The sequence below is a fragment of the Oncorhynchus nerka genome, linkage group LG1, assembly GCF_034236695.1.
Source record: "Oncorhynchus nerka isolate Pitt River linkage group LG1, Oner_Uvic_2.0, whole genome shotgun sequence".
In the NCBI taxonomy this organism is placed as follows: Eukaryota; Metazoa; Chordata; class Actinopteri; order Salmoniformes; family Salmonidae; genus Oncorhynchus; species Oncorhynchus nerka.
Window position 1 is genome coordinate 38,540,566 of NC_088396.1, and position 12,044 is coordinate 38,552,609.

General features: G+C 50.1%; 1 protein-coding gene across 1 annotated transcript in view; it reads right to left on the reverse strand.

Annotated features, from left to right (window-relative positions):
- LOC115129841 (CLIP-associating protein 1-like) overlaps window positions 1–12,044 on the reverse strand; it is a 140,027-nt gene that overhangs the window by 9,949 nt on the left and 118,034 nt on the right. The window lies entirely within an intron of this gene.

Here is a 12,044-nt window from a genome sequence, read left to right on the forward strand (position 1 = left end):
AGTCAATAGTGGGTTAGGGGCTACATGGGGGACAGATAGGGGAACAGATAATAGTGGGGAACAAGGGGGACAGATAGGGGGACATAGATAATAGTGGGTTAGGGGCTACATGGGGGACAGATAGGGGAACAGGGACATAGATAATAGTGGGTTAGGGGCTACATGGGGGACAGATAGGGGGAACAGGACATAGATAATAGTGGGTTAGGGGCTACATGGGGACAGATAGGGGAACAGGGACATAGATCAATAGTGGGTTAGGGGCTACATGGGGACAGATAGGGGAACAGGGACATAGATAATAGTGGGTTAGGGGTCTACATGGGGGACAGATAGGGGGAACAGGGACATAGATAATAGTGGGTTAGGGGCTACATGGGGACAGATAGGGGAACAGGGACATAGATAATAGTGGGTTAGGGGCTACATGGGGGACAGATAGGGGAACAGGGACATAGATAATAGTGGGTTAGGGGCTACATGGGGACAGATAGGGGGAACAGATCGCGGGAACAGGGACATAGATAATAGTGGGTTAGGGGCTACATGGGGGACAGATAGGGGAACAGGGACATAGATAATAGTGGGTTAGGGGCTACATGGGGGACAGATAGGGGGAACAGGGACATAGATAATAGTGGGTTAGGGGGGGGACATAGATAATAGTGGGTTAGGGGCTACATGGGGAGAGATAGGGGAACAGGGACATAGATAATAGTGGGTTAGGGGCTACATGGGGGAGAGATAGGGGAACAGGGACATAGATAATAGTGGGTTAGGGCTACATGGGGACAGATAGGGGAACAGGGACATAGATAATAGTGGGTTAGGGGCTACATGGGGACAGATAGGGGAACAGGGACATAGATAATAGTGGGTTAGGGACTACATGGGGACAGATAGGGGGAACAGGGACATAGATAGTGGGGGGAACAGGGACATAGATAGGGGGAACAGGGACATAGATAATAGTGGGTTAGGGGCTACATGGGGGACAGATAGGGGAACAGGGACATAGATAATAGTGGGTTAGGGGCTACATGGGGGACAGATAGGGGAACAGGGACATAGATAATAGTGGGTTAGGGGCTACATGGGGGACAGATAGGGGGAACAGGGACATAGATAATAGTGGGTTAGGGGCTACATGGGGGAGAGATAGGGGAACAGGGACATAGATAATAGTGGGTTTACATGGGGGACAGATAGGGGAACAGGGACATATATAATAGTGGGTTAGGTCTACATGGGGGACAGATAGGGGAACAGGGACATAGATAATAGTGGGTTAGGGGCTACATGGGGGACAGATAGGGGAACAGGGACATAGATAATAGTGGGTTAGGGGCTACATGGGGGAGAGATAGGGGAACAGGGACATATATAATAGTGGGTTAGGTCTACATGGGGGACAGATAGGGGAACAGGGACATAGATAATAGTGGGTTAGGGGCTACATGGGGGAGAGATAGGGGAACAGGGACATAGATAATAGTGGGTTAGGGGCTAAATGGGGGACAGATAGGGGGAACAGGGACATATATAATAGTGGGTTAGGTCTACATGGGGGACAGATAGGGGGAACAGGGACATAGATAATAGTGGGTTAGGGGCTACATGGGGAGGGGCTACAGATAGGGGAACAGGGACATAGATAATAGTGGGTTAGGGGCTACATGGGGACAGATAGGGGGAACAGGGACATAGATAATAGTGGGTTAGGGGCTACATGGGGGACAGATAGGGGGGGACAGATAGGGGAACAGGGACATATATAATAGTGGGTTAGGTCTACATGGGGACAGATAGGGGAACAGGGACATAGATAATAGTGGGTTAGGGGCTACATGGGGGACAGATAGGGGAACAGGGACATAGATAATAGTGGGTTAGGGGCTACATGGGGGACAGATAGGGGGAACAGGGACATAGATAATAGTGGGTTAGGGGCTACATGGGGGACAGATAGGGGGAACAGGGACATAGATAATAGTGGGTTAGGGGCTACATGGGGACAGATAGGGGGAACAGGGACATAGATAATAGTGGGTTGGGGTCTACATGGGGACAGATAGGGGAACAGGGACATAGATAATAGTGGGTTAGGGGCTACATGGGGGGGACAGATAGGGGAACAGGGACATAGATAATAGTGGGTTAGGGGCTACATGGGGGACAGATAGGGGGAACAGGGACATAGATAATAGTGGGTTAGGGGCTACATGGGGGAGAGATAGGGGGAACAGGGACATAGATAATAGTGGGTTAGGGGCTACATGGGGGACAGATAGGGGAACAGGGACATATATAATAGTGGGTTAGGTCTACATGGGGGACAGATAGGGGGAACAGGGACATAGATAATAGTGGGTTAGGGGGCTACATGGGGGACAGATAGGGGGAACAGGGACATAGATAATAGTGGGTTAGGGGCTGGGGGAGAGATAGGGGAACAGGGACATAGATAATAGTGGGTTAGTCTACATAGGGGAACAGGGACATAGATAATAGTGGGTTAGGGGCTACATGGGGGACAGATAGGGGAACAGGGACATAGATAATAGTGGGTTAGGGGCTACATGGGGGACAGATAGGGGAACAGGGACATAGATAATAGTGGGTTAGGTCTACATGGGGGACAGATAGTGGGGAACAGGGACATAGATAATAGTGGGTTAGGGGCTACATGGGGACAGATAGGGGAACAGGGACATAGATAATAGTGGGTTAGGGGCTACATGGGGGACAGATAGGGGAACAGGGACATATAGTCAATAGTGGGTTAGGGGCTACATGGGGGACAGATAGGGGGAACAGGGACATAGATAATAGTGGGTTAGGGGCTACATGGGGACAGATAGGGGAACAGGGACATAGATAATAGTGGGTTAGGGGCTACATGGGGGACAGATAGGGGGAACAGGGACATAGATAATAGTGGGTTGGGCTACATTAGGGGGAACAGGGACATAGATAATAGTGGGTTAGGGGCTACACAGATAGGGGAACAGGGACATAGATAATAGTGGGTTAGGGGCTACATGGGGGACAGATAGGGGGAACAGGGACATAGATAATAGTGGGTTAGGGGCTACATGGGGGAACAGATAGATAATAGGGGAGGGACTACATGGGGACAGATAGGAACAGGGACATAGATAATAGTGGGTTAGGGGCTACATGGGGGACAGATAGGGGGAACAGGGACATAGATAATAGTGGGTTAGGGGCTACATGGGGGACAGATAGGGGGAACAGGGACATATAGTCAATAGTGGGTTAGGGGCTACATGGGGGACAGATAGGGGAACAGGGACATAGATAATAGTGGGTTAGGGGCTACATGGGGGACAGATAGGGGAACAGGGACATAGATAATAGTGGGTTAGGGGCTACATGGGGGACAGATAGGGGGAACAGGGACATAGATAATAGTGGGTTAGGGGCTACATGGGGGACAGATAGGGGGAACAGGGACATAGATAATAGTGGGTTAGGGGCTACATGGGGGAGAGATAGGGGAACAGGGACATAGGGACATGGGGGACAGATAGATAATAGTGGGTTAGAGGCTACATGGGGGACAGATAGGGGAACAGGGACATATAGTCAATAGTGGGTTAGGGGCTACATGGGGACAGATAGGGGAACAGGGACATAGATAATAGTGGGTTAGGGACTACATGGGGGACAGATAGGGGGAACAGGGACATAGATAATAGTGGGTTAGGGGCTACATGGGGGACAGATAGGGGGAACAGGGACATAGATAATAGTGGGTTAGGGGCTACATGGGGGACAGATAGGGGAACAGGGACATAGATAATAGTGGGTTAGGGGCAACATGGGGGACAGATAGGGGAACAGGGACATAGATAATAGTGGGTTAGGGGCTACATGGGGGACAGATAGGGGAACAGGGACATAGATAATAGTGGGTTAGGGGCTACATGGGGGAGAGATAGGGGGAACAGGGACATAGATAATAGTGGGTTAGGGGCTACATGGGGGACAGATAGGGGAACAGGGACATAGATAATAGTGGGTTAGGGCTACATGGGGGACAGATAGGGGGAACAGGGACATAGATAATAGTGGGTTAGGGGCTACATGGGGGACAGGGGGGGGGAACAGGGACATAGATAATAGTGGGTTAGGGGCTACATGGGGGACAGATAGGGGAACAGGGACATAGATAATAGTGGGTTAGGGGCAACTGGGGACAGATAGGGGGAACAGGGGGACAGATAGGGGAACAGGGACATAGATAATAGTGGGTTAGGGGCTACATGGGGGAGAGATAGGGGAACAGGGACATAGATAATAGTGGGTTAGGGGCTAAATGGGGGACAGATAGGGGAACAGGGACATAGATAATAGTGGGTTAGGTCTACATGGGGGACAGATAGGGGGAACAGGGACATAGATAATAGTGGGTTAGGGCTACATGGGGGACAGATAGGGGGAACAGGGACATAGATAATAGTGGGTTAGGGGCTACATGGGGAGAGATAGGGGAACAGGGACATAGATAATAGTGGGTTAGGGGCTACATGGGGGACAGATAGGGGGGAACAGGGACATATATAATAGTGGGTTAGGTCTACATGGGGGAAAGATAGGGGGAACAGGGACATAGATAATAGTGGGTTAGGGGCTACATGGGGGACAGATAGGGGAACAGGGACATAGATAATAGTGGGTTAGGGGCTACATGGGGGACAGATAGGGGGAACAGGGACATAGATAATAGTGGGTTAGGGGCTACATGGGGGACAGATAGGGGGAACAGGGACATAGATAATAGTGGGTTAGGTCTACATGGGGGACAGATAGGGGAACAGGGACATATAGTCAATAGTGGGTTAGTGGGGGCTACATGGGGGACAGATAGGGGAACAGGGACATAGATAATAGTGGGTTAGGGGCTACATGGGGGACAGATAGGGGGAACAGGGACATATAGTCAATAGTGGGTTAGGGGCTACATGGGGGACAGATAGGGGGAACAGGGACATAGATAATAGTGGGTTAGGGGCTACATGGGGGACAGATAGGGGGAACAGGGACATAGATAATAGTGGGTTAGGGGCTACATGGGGGACAGATAGGGGGAACAGGGACATAGATAATAGTGGGTTAGGGGCTACATGGGGGAGAGATAGGGGAACAGGGACATAGATAATAGTGGGTTAGGGGCTACATGGGGGAGAGATAGGGGGAACAGGGACATAGATAATAGTGGGTTAGGGGCTACATGGGGACAGATAGGGGGAACAGGGACATAGATAATAGTGAGTTAGGGGCTACATGGGGGACAGATAGGGGAACAGGGACATAGATAATAGTGGGTTAGGGGCTACATGGGGGACAGATAGGGGAACAGGGACATATAGTCAATAGTGGGTTAGGGGCTACATGGGGGACAGATAGGGGGAACAGGGACATAGATAATAGTGGGTTAGGGGCTACATGGGGGACAGATAGGGGGAACAGGGACATAGATAATAGTGGGTTAGGGGCTACATGGGGGACAGATAGGGGGAACAGGGACATAGATAATAGTGGGTTAGGTCTACATGGGGACAGATAGGGGGAACAGGGACATAGATAATAGTGGGTTAGGGGCTACATGGGGGACAGATAGGGGGAACAGGGACATAGATAATAGTGGGTTAGGGGCTACATGGGGGACAGATAGGGGAACAGGGACATAGATAATAGTGGGTTAGGGGCTACATGGGGACAGATGGGGGGGGAACAGGGACATAGATAATAGTGGGTTAGGGGCTACATGGGGGAGAGATAGGGGGAACAGGGACATAGATAATAGTGGGTTAGGGGCTACATGGGGGACAGATAGGGGAACAGGGACATATATAATAGTGGGTTAGGTCTACATGGGGGACAGATAGGGGGAACAGGGACATAGATAATAGTGGGTTAGGGGCTACATGGGGGACAGATAGGGGGAACAGGGACATAGATAATAGTGGGTTAGGGGCTACATGGGGGAGAGATAGGGGAACAGGGACATAGATAATAGTGGGTTAGGGGCTACATGGGGGACAGATAGGGGGAACAGGGACATATATAATAGTGGGTTAGGTCTACATGGGGACAGATAGGGGGAACAGGGACATAGATAATAGTGGGTTAGGGGCTACATGGGGGACAGATAGGGGGAACAGGGACATAGATAATAGTGGGTTAGGGGCTACATGGGGGAGAGATAGGGGAACAGGGACATAGATAATAGTGGGTTAGGGGCTACATGGGGGACAGATAGGGGGAACAGGGACATAGATAATAGTGGGTTAGGGGCTACATGGGGGACAGATAGGGGGAACAGGGACATAGATAATAGTGGGTTAGGTCTACATGGGGGACAGATAGGGGAACAGGGACATAGATAATAGTGGGTTAGGGGCTACATGGGGGACAGATAGGGGGGAACAGGGACATAGATAATAGTGGGTTAGGGGCTACATGGGGGAGAGATAGGGGGAACAGGGACATAGATAATAGTGGGTTAGGGGCTACATGGGGGACAGATAGGGGGAACAGGGACATATATAATAGTGGGTTAGGTCTACATGGGGGACAGATAGGGGGAACAGGGACATAGATAATAGTGGGTTAGGGGCTACATGGGGGACAGATAGGGGAACAGGGACATAGATAATAGTGGGTTAGGGGCTACATGGGGGACAGATAGGGGAACAGGGACATAGATAATAGTGGGTTAGGGGCTACATGGGGGACAGATAGGGGAACAGGGACATATATAATAGTGGGTTAGGTCTACATGGGGGACAGATAGGGGGAACAGGGACATATAGTCAATAGTGGGTTAGGGGCTACATGGGGGACAGATAGGGGAACAGGGACATAGATAATAGTGGGCTAGGGGCTACATGGGGGACAGATAGGGGGAACAGGGACATATAGTCAATAGTGGGTTAGGGGCTACATGGGGGAGAGATAGGGGAACAGGGACATAGATAATAGTGGGTTAGGGGCTACATGGGGGACAGATAGGGGAACAGGGACATAGATAATAGTGGGTTAGGGGCTACATGGGGGACAGATAGGGGAACAGGGACATAGATAATAGTGGGTTAGGGGCTACATGGGGGAGAGATAGGGGAACAGGGACATAGATAATAGTGGGTTAGGGGCTACATGGGGGAGAGATAGGGGGAACAGGGACATAGATAATAGTGGATTAGGGGCTACATGGGGGACAGATAGGGGGAACAGGGACATAGATAATAGTGAGTTAGGGGCTACATGGGGGACAGATAGGGGGAACAGGGACATAGATAATAGTGGGTTAGGGGCTACATGGGGGACAGATAGGGGAACAGGGACATAGATAATAGTGGGTTAGGGGCTACATGGGGGAGAGATAGGGGAACAGGGACATAGATAATAGTGGGTTATGGGGGACAGATAGGGGGAACAGGGACATATATAATAGTGGGTTAGGTCTACATGGGGGACAGATAGGGGAACAGGGACATAGATAATAGTGGGTTAGGGGCTACATGGGGGACAGATAGGGGAACAGGGACATAGATAATAGTGGGTTAGGGGCTACATGGGGGACAGATAGGGGGAACAGGGACATAGATAATAGTGGGTTAGGGGCTACATGGGGGACAGATAGGGGAACAGGGACATAGATAATAGTGGGTTAGGTCTACATGGGGGACAGATAGGGGAACAGGGACATATAGTCAATAGTGGGTTAGGGGCTACATGGGGGACAGATAGGGGAACAGGGACATAGATAATAGTGGGTTAGGGCTACATGGGGGACAGATAGGGGGAACAGGGACATATAGTCAATAGTGGGTTAGGGGCTACATGGGGGACAGATAGGGGAACAGGGACATAGATTATAGTGGGTTAGGGGCTACATGGGGGACAGATAGGGGAACAGGGACATAGATAATAGTGGGTTAGGGGCTACATGGGGGACAGATAGGGGGAAAAGGGACATAGATAATAGTGGGTTAGGGGCTACATGGGGGACAGATAGGGGGAACAGGGACATAGATAATAGTGGGTTAGGGGCTACATGGGGGACAGATAGGGGGAACAGGGACATAGATAATAGTGAGTTAGGGGCTACATGGGGACAGATAGGGGGAACAGGGACATAGATAATAGTGGGTTAGGGGCTACATGGGGGACAGATAGGGGGAACAGGGACATATAGTCAATAGTGGGTTAGGGGCTACATGGGGACAGATAGGGGAACAGGGACATAGATAATAGTGGGTTAGGGGCTACATGGGGGACAGATAGGGGGAACAGGGACATAGATAATAGTGGGTTAGGGGCTACATGGGGGACAGATAGGGGAACAGGGACATAGATAATAGTGGGTTAGGGGCTACATGGGGGACAGATAGGGGGAACAGGGACATAGATAATAGTGGGTTAGGGGCTACATGGGGGAGAGATAGGGGGAACAGGGACATAGATAATAGTGGGTTAGGGGCTACATGGGGACAGATAGGGGAACAGGGACATATATAATAGTGGGTTAGGTCTACATGGGGGACAGATAGGGGGAACAGGGACATAGATAATAGTGGGTTAGGGGCTACATGGGGGACAGATAGGGGGAACAGGGACATATAGTCAATAGTGGGTTAGGGGCTACATGGGGGACAGATAGGGGAACAGGGACATAGATAATAGTGGGTTAGGGGCTACATGGGGGACAGATAGGGGAACAGGGACATATAGTCAATAGTGGGTTAGGGGCTACATGGGGGACAGATAGGGGAACAGGGACATAGATAATAGTGGGTTAGGGGCTACATGGGGGACATATAGGGGGAACAGGGACATAGATAATAGTGGGTTAGGGGCTACATGGGGGACAGATAGGGGAACAGGGACATAGATAATAGTGGGTTAGGGGCTACATGGGGGACAGATAGGGGAACAGGGACATAGATAATAGTGGGTTAGGGGCTACATGGGGGACAGATAGGGGAACAGGGACATAGATAATAGTGGGTTAGGGGCTACATGGGGGACAGATAGGGGAACAGGGACATATAGTCAATAGTGGGTTAGGGGCTACATGGGGGACAGATAGGGGAACAGGGACATAGATAATAGTGGGTTAGGGGCTACATGGGGGACAGATAGGGGAACAGGGACATAGATAATAGTGGGTTAGGGGCTACATGGGGGACAGATAGGGGGAACAGGGACATAGATAATAGTGGGTTAGGGGCTACATGGGGGACAGATAGGGGGAACAGGGACATAGATAATAGTGGGTTAGGGGCTACATGGGGGAGAGATAGGGGGAACAGGGACATAGATAATAGTGGGTTAGGGGCTACATGGGGGACAGATAGGGGAACAGGGACATAGATAATAGTGAGTTAGGGGCTACATGGGGGACAGATAGGGGAACAGGGACATAGATAATAGTGGGTTAGGGGCTACATGGGGACAGATAGGGGGAACAGGGACATATAGTCAATAGTGGGTTAGGGGCTACATGGGGGACAGATAGGGGAACAGGGACATAGATAATAGTGGGTTAGGGGCTCCATGGGGGACAGAGGGGAACAGGGACATAGATAATAGTGGGTTAGGGGCTACATGGGGGACAGATAGGGGAACAGTGACATAGATAATAGTGGGTTAGGGGCTACATGGGGGACAGATAGGGTGAACAGGGACATAGATAATAGTGGGTTAGGGGCTACATGGGGGACAGATAGGGGAACAGGGACATAGATAATAGTGGGTTAGGGGCTACATGGGGGAGAGATAGGGGGAACAGGGACATAGATAATAGTGGGTTAGGGGCTACATGGGGGACAGATAGGGGGAACAGGGACATAGATAATAGTGGGTTAGGGGCTACATGGGGGACAGATAGGGGGAACAGGGACATAGATAATAGTGGGTTAGGGGCTACATGGGGGACAGATAGGGGGAACAGGGACATATAGTCAATAGTGGGTTAGGGGCTACATGGGGGACAGATAGGGGAACAGGGACATAGATAATAGTGGGTTAGGGGCTACATGGGGGACAGATAGGGGGAACAGGGACATATAGTCAATAGTGGGTTAGGGGCTACATGGGGACAGATAGGGGAACAGGGACATAGATAATAGTGGGTTAGGGGCTACATGGGGGACATATAGGGGGAACAGGGACATAGATAATAGTGGGTTAGGGGCTACATGGGGGACAGATAGGGGGAACAGGGACATAGATAATAGTGGGTTAGGGGCTACATGGGGGACAGATAGGGGAACAGGGACATAGATAATAGTGGGTTAGGGGCTACATGGGGGACAGATAGGGGAACAGGGACATAGATAATAGTGGGTTAGGGGCTACATGGGGGACAGATAGGGGAACAGGGACATATAGTCAATAGTGGGTTAGGGGCTACATGGGGGACAGATAGGGGAACAGGGACATAGATAATAGTGGGTTAGGGGCTACATGGGGGACAGATAGGGGGAACAGGGACATATAGTCAATAGTGGGTTAGGGGCTACATGGGGGACAGATAGGGGGAACAGGGACATAGATAATAGTGGGTTAGGGGCTACATGGGGGACAGATAGGGGAACAGGGACATAGATAATAGTGGGTTAGGGGCTACATGGGGAGAGATAGGGGAACAGGGACATAGATAATAGTGGGTTAGGGGCTACATGGGGGACAGATAGGGGAACAGGGACATAGATAATAGTGAGTTAGGGGCTACATGGGGGACAGATAGGGGAACAGGGACATAGATAATAGTGGGTTAGGGGCTACATGGGGGACAGATAGGGGGAACAGGGACATATAGTCAATAGTGGGTTAGGGGCTACATGGGGGACAGATAGGGGAACAGGGACATAGATAATAGTGGGTTAGGGGCTCCATGGGGGACAGAGGGGAACAGGGACATAGATAATAGTGGGTTAGGGGCTACATGGGGGACAGATAGGGGAACAGGGACATAGATAATAGTGGGTTAGGGGCTACATGGGGGACAGATAGGGTGAACAGGGACATAGATAATAGTGGGTTAGGGGCTACATGGGGGACAGATAGGGGGAACAGGGACATAGATAATAGTGGGTTAGGGGCTACATGGGGGAGAGATAGGGGGAACAGGGACATAGATAATAGTGGGTTAGGGGCTACATGGGGGACAGATAGGGGAACAGGGACATATATAATAGTGGGTTAGGTCTACATGGGGGACAGATAGGGGGAACAGGGACATAGATAATAGTGGGTTAGGGGCTACATGGGGGACAGATAGGGGGAACAGGGACATAGATAATAGTGGGTTAGGGGCTACATGGGGGACAGATAGGGGGAACAGGGATGTATAGTCAATAGTGGGTTAGGGGCTACATGGGGGACAGATAGGGGGAACAGGGACGTATAGTCAATAGTGGGTTAGGGGCTACATGGGGGACAGATAGGGGGAACAGGGACGTATAGTCAATAGTGGGTTATGTATTCTTACAGGGAAGCTCTTTGCTCCTCCAGGAACTAAAATGAATTTGTCAGCTAACCATACCAGTGGATAGACTTGGATGTACACCTTGAAACTGCTGTGTCTGTAGTGTTATATACTGAATAAAACAGTACAGAGAAACAGTCCAAAAATCTCAATCACAGTTGATCACATTATCAAACACGTTTTTGCAACTTCTGCTGTAATATACATTTGTGGTGAGTGACATCATGCTTTAAAAACAAAATATTAAATTCACAAGTAGTTAGTTCTAGCAGGTTAGACATTGCTTATAACAAGGACTGAGACATTACCTTAATAAATACAAAACAATTTTAAATAATTAAAGTCATTCTTTCTACTAGAAACGACCATGTCAGCATGCATATGTAGAGGCTGTTAATGTGGTTCAAAACAGACAATGTGTTAGGCACAGAACAAAAGGGAAAATAGCATTCAAGTGTTCACATCGTTATTCAGCGATGATATCGGTCGGTAGAACTTCGAACAAACAAAGCAACTATCC